The following is a 13,316-nucleotide window of genomic DNA, read 5'->3' as shown; positions in this document are numbered from 1 at the left end:
GTGCCCAAAATGCTTTACAGAGGCCACTATATGTTGGCCAGCTGCAGAAATATAAAATGGGTTATTTCGTGTTTTGCAGCAATGAGACATTTCTTAGAGCTGGTCACCAGGTTTGCACCAAAGCTCAGGAGGGATTTTGTCCTACTCCTCTTTGCAGAAAACACTTCTAAATCCTTCCAAGTGTCTTGGCTGCTGCTTGGAAACTCAAAAGCTTCAGCTCAATCCAAAAATGCCTGCAGACTGACTAGGCCACTCTGTAGCCTCTTAAAGAAACACCACTGAAAATGAATTGTTTTATTGTACTTGTTTCCTGGTCTATGTATATGCATGTGTGTGCATGCTCACTTCATAGCCCAAAAATGTTCAAACGGTCACCCCAATATTTTGGATGTCGTAAACTGTTACCTGTGAAGAGGTAGAAGCTGGTCAAGGTGAAGCTGTGCAAGGTTAGTCATTCGTTCATTCAGTTGATATTTGCCCTATTAATGTTTATACACTGTCTAATCGAATGAAGGACTGTGACTTTCAGTACTTTAAGCCACTACTAGGTCATTACTATCTTTTGGCTCACCATCAGGCTAGAAGACCCTCCATCAGCTTTCTTGCTGAAGAAAAGGAGACTAATCCCAGATTTGACAGTCCATGGCTCTGTTCATTGGTCCCTCCATGCTGTGATGGCACCCTTTGCAGAAAAACAGCCCCAAAACGCACTACTTTCACCTTCATGTCTGACAATAGGGATGGTTTTCTTTGGGTTATAGTCACATTTTTTTCATCCTCCAAATGCAGCCAAATAGCTGTCCATAGCACTTTTCCTCATGCTTTCACAGGCATTTAATGTTCACTGGCAAACTTGAGACCATTTTTATGCACTTTCTTGAGCAGTGGAGGTGCTTCAAGCACAATTCAGCCTCTTACACAACAGTGTTGTCAACTGTTTTCATGGAGGACCCAATTGCCTAAAGATCGTGAGCAAACAGTATGGACTTTGAGGGTGCTCCCTTACCTTTGCTGACAGTCATCCTCACTTTAATGGTCATTTTGTGTGTCATCCAATTTTAAATAAAGATACCAGTAGCTGTCACTTTCTCACCAAGATTTCACAGATGGTTCTATAATTTATTCCAGCCTTCTGCAGGCTGATCTTGTCTAATGGAACCAATAGTTGACACCTCAGGAAGCAGTTTGCTGTTTTTTTTGTGTGTGTGTTTTTTTTAAATAACCATACAATCTTATGACAGATCTTTTAGTTTTGCTCATGATACTATAGCGATGGGAAGGTAAGACGTTTTATTACTTGGACACCTGTGCTTCATCCACATGACTTGTATTACCAAAATCAAACAAACATAAAAAATTGTAGGCTAAAATTTAATTTAAGTTTTTAAGTGAGCAAACTGGTAAATTTTGTAAAAGTAGATAAAATATTATTTCCCCCTTTCAATTTTTTTTAAAATATTTTATATTCTTATATATGTTTTTTTTTTATTAAATTATTAATCATATTGAATGACATTCGCAATAAGTTTTGTTATGCAGCTCCTTTTTAGAGAGCAGAAAGTTGTGCAAAAAGTAGGCTTATTGAAACGCTTATTGAACATGTGCATTCAAAAGTTTAGAGAAGGTGAAATTAATTCCGCCTGTTACAGCACATTTTAGGTTCATCATGAAATTTCACCCAATAGCTCAATAGCCCCGACTTTTTGAAGTAGATCTTGAGCATTTGTGCGTATTTTGTTTTGTGGCTTTTTGTAACTGCGTTAAGGGGAGTTTTTTTCCCCCCTTCCTTCAAAATTGTATGATTTACCACACATTGCCCACAGGCTGTACGTTTTGCACAATGCTTCCATAGGGCATCCACTACAATACAGAAACATAATTGAAGAACCCAGATTAGTGGCATTGAATAACAGCTGGCAAAGTGTTTTAGCCACTCGTCCTAGCCATTATTAAAAGTCTGAAAATACCTTTTGGCCAAAAGTTGACTTTTTCTTTAAAAAACAAAGTCCCAAAACTAATTTAACGCTACAAATTGTCGCCCACGGTGTCTTGCTCGGCGCTGAGATTAATCTGAAGGCGGATTAGCAATGTCGGCGCTCGGTTAATCAGTCTGAGCCGCGGATGCCGCTGCAACAACCTTTTCTGGGCCAGGCCGAGACAAGCGAGAACAGGTGAACGCAAGCGGCCTATTTAGGGCTGCTGCTGATGCTGACAAAGATAACTGATGATGTTTGTCTTCACTGCACTGCATCATGCTGTACTTCACTTTGCAACCAGTAGGTGGTAATGTTGCTCTCTGGCTAGCCCGAAGGCATCTGTGGAGGAGTGAAGCGCACCACAGAAAATCATCTACATTTCACTACATCCGTTTGTCCCAAATGTTTTAAACCATGCTCTGACTTAAAGATCCCGCCTTAGTTGGTGCTCCCCCTTGCCAGGGGCGGAGCTATGTGGTGGCAGGGGCCATGCCATTCTGGCAACCCCCACATCTAGGAAAGATTTTGATAACTGACTTCTCTGCTATTTTCCCATAGATGCAGGTTTTAGACACTTTGATACTCTGCTACAAGTCATAGATGTGCATACACACACACACACACACACATATATATATATATATATATATATATATATATTATATATATAATATATATATTATATATATATAATATATATATTATATATATATATATATCATATATATATATATATATATATATATATATATATATATATATATATATATATATATATATATATATGCAGCCGAATCTGTACATTCTGTACAAAAACAGGAGCAATCTGTCGTAAATCGGTCGTTTTTCTTTTAGAGCAGTTACTTGGCAATCATTCATGTGATATTGTCACAATTTGGGCCTTGACACAGAACACATTTTTGCCTGTTAAAATTAATTATCTTCATTCATCACAGTCTTGATGAAGATAAATGTTGTTACTTGTTTAATTGTAAACAGTTCATTTGCATATTTAGAAAAGCTCTACAGTATATAAAACAAATTAATTAGTAGCAGATGTCATTTTTAGTATATGTCACTGGCCACTTAAAAATGGTCCCCAGACCATAGTTTGGACATCACTGTCTTGCTAGAAACATGCCCAAGATGCAATCAACTTATTTCATTCAGATGGTGTGAAGCGTGACTGGCACGATAAAGCACTGGTTAGCACGTCTGCCTCACAGTTCTGAGGTGCAGGGTTTGATTCCGTCTCTGTGTAGAGTTTGCATGCTCTCCCCGTGTCTGTGTGGGTTTACTCCGGGTACTCCAGTTTCCTCCCACATTCCAAAGACATGCATGGTAGGCCGATTGTCCGTTCCAAATTGTCCGTAGGTGTGATGTGGGTGCGAATGGATGTGTGCTCTGCGACTGGTTGATGACCAGTTCCATGAAAAGATCCAATTAAATATCTGCAGAAATGTTCCCTCTCAAAAAAAAAACTCCACAATGTAAATGTGTAATTATAACAGATGGCCATTAGACATACCACATTTAGAAGATTCCCTCATAGAAAACTAATCATTGAGTTATTTACGTCCTCATAGCAGCTGTGCTTAGTGGAGCATCAACATTGGAATACCTTGTTCGGTGTGTCTGTATTATTGCTCCAGATTGTTTTGTTCAAATGCTCGACAATGACTACAAGCTACTATCTCGGTACAGAGTAGCTTCAATAAAATAAGATCTAATTGATTCCAGGGGGGAACCTGTGCAGCAGCTACAAATGACACGAAAGCCCATTAAAAAGTGGCTGATCAATAAAAGCTAGTAAGCAGCAACTGGTTAAGAAAATATGAATCACAAAAGGAAACTTTGGAGGCAGTCCAGGTGAAATCTCCATTAACTCAAAAACTGCAGTCAAGAAGAAAAATACACCACAACCCTCACACAAAAAATGTTATTTTGGGTGAAATTTCATAATGAACCTTCAATGCACTCTAACTTTTACAGGTAGACTCCATTAGACCTTTTCCAAACATTTAAATATACAAGTCTAACTGTTCATTATTTTTGGTACTTTTTGCATTACTTACTATTCTTTAACGAGAAACTGAATGGCAAAATTTCAGCAGCTGTTTGATTGCATGAATCAACCGATACTTTTTCAAGAACGTCCACTTTTATGCTTTTTCAGTCTCTCTGTATCTTTGTTGCAACCTGCTGATTACAGTCTATGATGTGGCCGCTTCCTTCTGAGAGTTTAAAGTGTCACAATGGCAAGGTAATGCTGACCAATTGTTTGGTGTCGTTTTGGTCTTATGATGTCAAAATTTGAACAGCGTGGTGAAAAGCATTTAAAATACCAATTCCTGTTGAACTAGGAAATGTATTGGTGGATTCATGGTTCAACCACCTGTCGTAGATTTTCTTGAGTTCCTTAATAGAGAACAGCAACTTGTGCAGAAAATATTGAAATACTGAAGAGTAGGGCATCTGCATTTAGAAGTTTAGAGAAGGTCAAATTAAGTTCACAACTCAGTTGTAGTGCATTTTATGTTTATCATACTGCTTACTTACACTACCGCTAGCACTTTTCTGCATTTACTATCTCCACCAGTCTTTTGTCTTCATTTCATAGCGTGTGTCTTGGCTGCGCAGCTTCTCGTCCAGAGGTGGGCAATCTCAGTCCCTGAAGGCCGAAGTCCTGCAAGTTTTGAAGGTTTCTCACACAAGCTGATTCCAATCAACAGGATCATTATCAGGCTTATGCAGAACTTGCTTGTAGATGAGCTGATCATATATCAGCTGTGTTGGAGAAGGGCAACATGCAAAATCTGCAGGACTCCAGCCCTCGATGCCCACCTCTGTTCTCGTCTAACCAAGCTGTAATCGTCAGTCTTTTATTTTAATCACTCTTCCGTCATCACTTTGTCACCACTATTTTAGGACCAACCAGCAGAGGTGGGCATTCCGTCAATCATCACCTGGGAGGTCTCTCTGTCCTTGACCCGGTTAGTGATTTTTACACTTATGGACGAAAACCCGCTTCGATCAGGGCGTAGTCCGTCTTTTTTTTCTTTTCTTTTTTTAAGTTTCTCGTCATTCGTCAGCAAAACAGGCATCCATCAGTGATGGCCTGATGGACAGACCGTCAGTAATGACAGAATGCTCACCTCTGCAAACAAGTTCCCACAACAGCACCAATATACGGCACCAAGGTTATAATAGTCTTTGATTTTTCATTGATAATTTATTTATTATTATTATTATGTTATTTTATTTATTTATTATTATTATGTTATTTTATTAATTTTTTATTATTATTATTACATTATGTTATTTTATTTTGTTATTATTTTTGTTATTTTTTTATTATTATTCATCATTATTTTAGTTTTTAAATAATTATTTGTAACATATTTTATTTATTATATTTCAGTTTAGTTAAAAAAAATTTGGGGGGTGCTCAGGGTTATTTTTGTTTTTGAAAATGTTTCGTTCATTTATATTTATTTTTTAAATCAACTTATGGAGTATTTGTTGAGTGCAAGATAAAAAACAAAGTTCACCAAGTATTGTGTCAATTTGACTTGCCGGACGTACGGCAACACCAAAATGAATTTAAAATGAACCTCGAAAGCTTGTGTGATATTAACTGTCAAAAACGAAAACAAAGGATATTGTCACTCTATTTATAGCTAGTTTTAGTTAGCTTTATAAACGCAAGATGTAGTATCACATAGTTTTATCAAAAGCACTCAAATTTTTATGTTATGTCATTAATTTAAATGTTTATCAATTTTATTTTTGTTAGTTTCTTGTTCCCTATAATAACCTTGCGTACTAAAAATAGTTTTTACAGCAGGAATATTTAAAGCAACAGGCTGCCAACAACGTTTACTGACTCTACGAGAAGATGTTTTTGAAGTCCCTCTTCTAAAAATAGTCGCTTCACACCACTGACTTGCGTCAGCAATACTCACCATCATGCGATGACGCTTGTTCGGAAAAGTGCGCTGGAAATTATTCTAACCAGTGTTGTCTATTCTTGTGTTTAAAAGAAAAAACCTTTTCATCTGGTCTTGACCCGATGATATTTCCCACAAAGGTTAAGGAAAGGTGGTGTAAAGGTTAGATTTGACTTTCTGGAGAGGCTCTTCTCTTTTTTTCTTACAGATTTTCATTTGAAGTTTTCAAATTCATGGTTTAGAAATGTTTTCCATATTAAGATTTACAGTAATCATAACTTCATAACTTCATAAAAAGTTAGCATAATCTATGGTAACTGAGTTAGCATATGCTAACTGATTATGCAAACTGTGTTAGCATAGATTAAGACCCACTGTATTCCCTTTAACACAGCCTAAAATAGTCCCGCCCCTATTCCGTGTCAGTACCCTTTATGTAGAAAAGGGACTTAGAAAAAGCAGGCTTTGACATGCAGCATACGTGAAATGACTTGGATTCCAACCTGCTTTCATTAATTGTCTTCTCCAGGCTCCGTTTTGAACCCAGAAAAGAAAAATTTGTTTTTCTCCCACAATTCATAACAATATGCCGGGAGCTGACTGGCTGACACACGGTGAGAAAAGGGCTGACAAGACCAGCAGAAACTAATGAGGCGTGTTTCAAAAAACAATAAATTGGGCCCAAAATAAAAGGTGTTTGAAAAGTCATCCTTAATGATGGAAGAAGACGATCATGCTGCACATAACACTAAAATCAGGAGAAACCTCAAGCTTCCATATTTGGACAAACGGATTGATAGACGAGCCGTCGCGTGGGTGTCGTTTGATTCACATGCACCGCGTCGGAATCTTTTAATCAGCGGCAACATTTCCAGACAAGCGCGTGAAAAGTAAAGACTAGTCATTGTAAGGCGTACAGTTTCCCACAACCCTTCCGGATCGTGAGCGGGGCTTCGTTCTTATTTTGATCTTCCACCTGCTGAGCACGGGGCCTGTCTCCACGTTGGCTCTTCCACTGTTTTAGCTCTCTCTGCTCTTGCAGGAAGTGGCTTGAAAGTGCATCGTGCAAGCCACAGCTCATTAACTCAGAGGTGTCACGAGGGGAGGACTTGTGTGTTTGTGTGTGTTGCTGCGAGTTGTCTAAAAGCTAAAAACAGCGTCGCTTCTCTCAGGAGCTCGAGTGGGGGCGGCCCTCGAGTCAAAACAGATGGCATCAAAACCACAGAGAGGATTTTATCCACCTTGTGCTTCTTTCTTTGGTTTGTTGTGTGTCTGCATAATGGCGGACGGGCTGCATGAGAGCGTTTTTTAACGAGTACCAGCTGCACGGTTGTTACCAGTCATAAACGTCATCCTACAGAGGTGCGGTAGACTTCCTGCCAATTTACTGTAGACCATTATGAGAAATTAGCCATCGCATCCCTCATGACTGCAGATGGAGATGGAAGTCCGCGTTGCGTCGCCTCTAGCGCGCAGGAGGCTAAATGAAGGAATTCCAGTCAAAGGAGCAGATGAAAAATGGCCATTACGCCGATAACAAGACCATCTGCCGTGCAAGCTGACGCTCGCGTTCACACAGCCGCCGCCACGCTTCCTCACCAAGCCTTCTGGACACAAGGGATCATCCTGCTGAGATAGCCTGAAGCTATCATGTCAATCCCCAATTCAAGGTTGACTCCTTTTCAGGCCTCTCCCTGGTCTCCGATGGTTTGGACCTTCATGGACTCAAGTACATTACGACATGTTTCAAAGTCACATTTCAAAGTCAATGTTCAGGAGATGTACTGTATTCATTATCAAACTCGGCAATCACACTTTCTAGGCTAACCCCAACCCATGAATATCTAATAGAATCTTTCAGGAAAACCACACAGGTGTGGAAAGTTCATATCCTGCTACGACTGTACACGGGAACTCGGAATAAATTATGGGCCAATGAACCCAATCTGCTGTAGCCTCTTTGACACAGAGTTCACAAAAAAATTGTCAAGCAGGCATCTATCGGCAGTCCTCTCACCAATTCTGTTATACCAGAGCCAGGAAATTGCCGGAATGCCTTTGTGCCCCCTATTCAGTCTGTATCTTTCACACTGAATGGCACGCATACATGTAAAAAAAAAAAGGGAAAAAAAGAGGTAGATAATTCATAGATTTAACAGGCAGCAGTAACGCCTCTCACCCACACAAAACTTCAACATTCAGGTAATGCACCGATGTCTGTGGGATGCATGAGAAAAAGCCATCCTGAAAGCATTAAAAAAGACTAAAAGTACAAATAATATGATACCAGGGATTATTTTGGTAAAAACACGATAAATAGGCCTTGAAAAAATGAGATATTTTCGCGACAGCTCATTGGCGACGCCCCCTTTTTTGATTCCGTGTGTGACGTCATTGGACAGAGGGGTCGTCTTCATGCTTCACTTTGAAGTGGGCTATCTGTCAGTAAATTGGTTGCTCTGTTTTTATTCTTTATTTGAAGCAGTGTCACAGTACACAAAAGCCAAAGATATAGTACGTGTTTAATGCAGTTAACTCACGCAAACATGTCTCATAGTTTGATCGATCTTGTAGACATTTTACACAGTCCGCTTCTTGAAATTGAAATGTAAGTGACACATTAAGTGAGGAGTGAGGTTTACCATCTGAGCTGCCATATGGATTGTCCATTTTTATTAAACTCACAGAATGCTGCCGCGTTCCGCCAGTGCTTCCGGTGACATAGTGTGTCACTGCATTTATGAGCAGCGAAACTAGCGGTAGTAACGGACAAGTCCTTTTGGCTAATCCCGTTGGCTGTGGCTGTGTTGCGTCCACTGATCTGACTATATGACTGGATAGCAGATAGGCCAAGACTTTTGAAGCCGTGAGGCGGCCATATTGCTCCTCCAGAAACGTTTCTTGGCATACAATCCCATACATTTACAGTATCGAAATTGGAGAACATTTGAAACTTAGTAAAAACAGCATGATTTAATTTTAAAGTTTTAATTTGTTAAATATAAACAAGAGCACTTCAGACATTTTACTTGCCTTAAATGCATGTATAAATTATATGCTTGATGATGTTTACAGGTTGTATTACTCGTACATTTTTTTAAATTAAAAAATTATAACTGTAATTCAACAAAAGATGCCTCTAACAAATCTAATATTGGGGTCTAAGGAGCTGAGTGATGGGAGTCTTCAAAGCGGCACATACCGTCCACTTGTTATTTTTATTTTTTTTAAATAGTGACCACCCCAGCACAAACCCCCTACCCCGCTCTATACTAATTGCCTACAAGCTGTATATGTCTAATCTGTACGTATACTGTATAGTTTATACAATAGTCTGCTTGTGAGATGAGAGGAGCAAGATGGCCGCCCTGTTGCTTCAACGGCGTGCACGGGCATGTATGGGCTATCCGCTATCCAGTCATATATTTAGATCAGTGATTACGCCCGGTGGCTGCGGTGACGTAATGTGTCACTGCTTATTCATGAGCAGTGTAGCTAGATGTAGTAGCGGACGAGTCCACCACCGTTAGTCGAAAGCTATCGTCTTGATGCTAACCTAACCACAATCGTTGCTGTTCATATCAGAACGCAGAAGAGGAGGAGTTATGAGGAGGTCGAGTATGACCTACAGCGACTGAACATTTTATTATGGCAACAGAGTGACATAGCAAATTGTTTGCTGCTCAAATAGGATGGAATAAAAAAGCCCAAGTAGAACAAGCAATATGATGTCGCATTCATTCGTCTTTCTGTCACTGTCGCTATTAAAGTGACAAGACCGAAAGGTTACCGGCTAAGAGTAGTCATCTTGCCTGCGTGTGTGTTAACATATCTTAGTTGTTACCTGCTTCTTTCTCTTTTCTGAACGTTTTTCCATCTGTAGCAGATGCCGTTCCATGTTTCTGTCTTTTTCGCGTAAAAAATACATCTCTGGGGAAACTCCTTCTCCTTCTGTCGTTTCAAACAAAAGCCAGCAATGCGACAGCATCATCCAAATGAATCACAAAATTGAAATGAATCAGTAGAAAAAAATTACATGCACACACACAGCCAGGAAGAAAACAATGTGCCTTGATCAGTGTTGGGAATAACGGTGTTTAAACTAGCTGCATTAGGTATATATATATTTTTTCCATAAACGGACTAATCTAACAAATTATTCTCCCCATATTTGAAACGCCGTTATCGTTATTGTATGAGAAATGCGTTACGTTATTGCGTTCATTTAATAGATTCAAGGCTCGAAGTAAGCTTACAAGACATTGTGCGGTGACTAGCTCTGAAAATGTTATTTGCGCACAATTAGAGGCACTGTTGTTGTCGGACCTCGTCACAAAAAAAAAGTGTCTTGACAGCTGAAATGTATATTGACTTTTATTTTGAAGGTACTGCAGGAAGCGTGTCACGACGTGACGGACGTGACGGACGTGACGGACGTGACGGACGTGACGGACGTGACGGACGTGACGGACGTGACGGACGTGACGGACGTGACGGACGTGACGGACGTGACGGACATGTCGTCCTTCTTCCTTCTGGACCTTAAAGGCTTAACATATTTTAGCATTTTAGCAAAGAGTCCACGTCCTCGCCTGGAACTGGTTTGACAACTTTGACAAGAGCAACATTAATCAAAAATAACATTCGAGATTTGCCGAAAAACGGCCGCCATGAGGACCGATTTGTTGACAATCATGTTCCACCAAGGGCCATATTGCGACTCCACAAGCACCATAACAGCGATAAAGATACCGGTAAGTCATAACGACACGCTCGCCTAGTGTAATTTATAGAATTGTATTTCTCTTATTTCACGAGTGCTAAACATGTGAAAAGTGTTGAAAGAAATATGCTCACACTCACGGAGGCGATGGAGTGACATTTGTATGTGAATGATGCACGTTAAGCCTAGAGTTGGGCAGTTTTCTGACGTAAATCAATCATTAAACACGTCTTTATATGTGTATAATTATAAACAGAAGATATATCACCATACGCTCATATTTCAAAGTGTACAAAAGTACATGTTTTTCAGAGAGATCAAGTGGAAGCTGATGATTCTGAGGAGTAAATATAGTAGTAGTTATGGCTATGATTTTTGCCATGATAGCATTAAGCACTGTATATTTTAGTAGTATTATTTGTAGTAATTTTAATTTGCTCCCAAAAACGCATTAAAAACATTGTAATTTAAATAATGTCATGGTCCCAAAAACGTATTTATAATTTTTTTATGTTTATGCTAGAGCATACAGAAGGCTTTGGTGCAGCCTCTGACCTGAAGAGGTTGCCTAAAGCAATGGTAGTTATTACAAATAAACGGCCAGCAGGTGGTAGCAGAGTATAAGAGATCAGATTGAAAAAATCTTATTTCTCCAGTGTTTTCAACAGGTTTGTGAATAATGATGAAATTAGCTATATTCTAATGCTAATTGCTGCAAAAACGGAAACAGATACAAGTATACATTTTTTTTCCTGATGAAAGAAGAGACTCTAATCTTTCTTTTCTTTCCATGATTTTATAGCAATAGAACACAATATTCTGTGGGCCTTGCAAAATCAGTCAAAATCCAGTAAAACAGCCGGGAGCAAAGGGGATTGCATCAGTGAAAATGGCTGTGAGTGAATGAGTTTAATCTATTTCACGACACATATGACCCAACAAGAGACTTTAATCTAATCCCTTGGGATGTAAAGAAAACATCCCTGTTATTAGGCTAATGCCAAAAGGCCGCTTCTGATTGGTCAAAATTACTTGCCGTAATACAATTTAAGAAAATAAGTGCAAAATTAAACATTGACTTTCATACAAATTATTTAAAAAAATTACAACTAAAAAAAATTATTATTGGGTTATCTGGGTGAAAATTTGCATTGTAAAGTCATGTTATGAGAAATGAATGATGTTAATTTCATTTATTTCTGGTCACTGCTAGTATGGATAGCTATGGAGTACATCTCACAAACTTTGAGTTAGGGCGATTTTGCCTAAAAATAAAATCTCAGATTTTTGTCAACAACTTTTTTTCCTCCTGATTTATATTATTATTATTTTATTTTATTTTATTTTATTTTATTTTATTTTATTTTATATATATATATATATATATATATATATATATATATATATATATATATATATATATATATATATATATTTTTTTTTTTAACATAAGCCAAGAACTTAAAAAGTTTGCTTTTATTTGATCAGTTAACAAAAGTAACCATATTTCTTCTCTTGGAATCAATGTGCAAAACTTCTACCTTGAATCAAATACTTCTGGAAATGTAAATCTATGTGTTGATAAAGTAGAAAAGTAAAACTTTTTTTGTCAACTTTGTTTTAAAAGCTAAACAGTGCTACTTGTGTCCCTCAATATGACAGAAATAAACATCACATTTTGGCTTTAATGTCAGAACCGAGGTCTGAGCTTGTCATCCCCTCCAACTGTCAGCTGATTTTACAAATACAAGTACTGTTATGTAAATTTAGGTGGCTGTTTTGCCATGACTGGCAAATGTCCTTTTAGCATTTGATTGGCCAGTCCTCGGTGTAAGAAAGTCTTGGCAAGCCGTAAATCGGCTATTTTACCGTGATTAGTCCGCGTCACTAAGTTCACCCCCTTCTATAGATCTCCTTTCACTTTTCAATTTGTTTTGTCACTGAAAATAGGCTTTTATCAGCATTACCAGCCCACTATACTAAATTTCATAAGGATTTTATGTCGCAGACGACGCAGATGCTGATAAGCGTCACGGGCACGGTGAGTGAAAGTAAGCTTGTCTTCCATACCGGTAAGTGCTTGAAAGGCGAGTCAGTCTTGGTGAGATAGCGTACATGTTGCGACCACACAGCGACATAAACGTGCACATTTGTGCTATTAACATAAGCTTGTAAATGTCTATACGCAATCAGGATAAAATATCAAATTTACAGCAGGCAAAATATTTCCTCGCTCCGGCGAATAACCAATATTGGAGCCGTTCAGAGCAAAAATATTGCTAGCATTTGAGTTGCAAAATAACCACTGCCTAAACAAATGGAGCGTGGCATCTTGAGCAATAAAGCGGTACTCGGGCTAGGTAGCAGTAACACATACCTGGGTTCTCCCGTTTTCAGCAAGTGGTGAAATCGAGTCTTCCTCACTGTAAACATGGGTGCCATATCATTAGCGAGGTACAACGTGTCTGCTTTGGTGATCGCTCTTATTGTGCCCCTTTCTTGTCATACGTGCTTCCTTGTGTAAATGACTCCTCCACGGTAACATAGTAAACTGTTTTTTTTTAGCGAGTCTTTGCTTGCTGTTGTTGAGTTCCTCCCATATGGAGTGTGTGAGGACACCACTGGCAGAGCCAACGCTACGGAAGCCCATGGGGAAGCCGCGGGCGC

This window comes from Leptonotus elevatus, chromosome 12, assembly GCF_054856555.1.
Source record: "Leptonotus elevatus isolate MCC_2025b chromosome 12, RoL_Lele_1.0, whole genome shotgun sequence".
Taxonomy (NCBI): domain Eukaryota; kingdom Metazoa; phylum Chordata; class Actinopteri; order Syngnathiformes; family Syngnathidae; genus Leptonotus; species Leptonotus elevatus.
Note: the sequence above shows the minus strand (reverse complement) of the source record.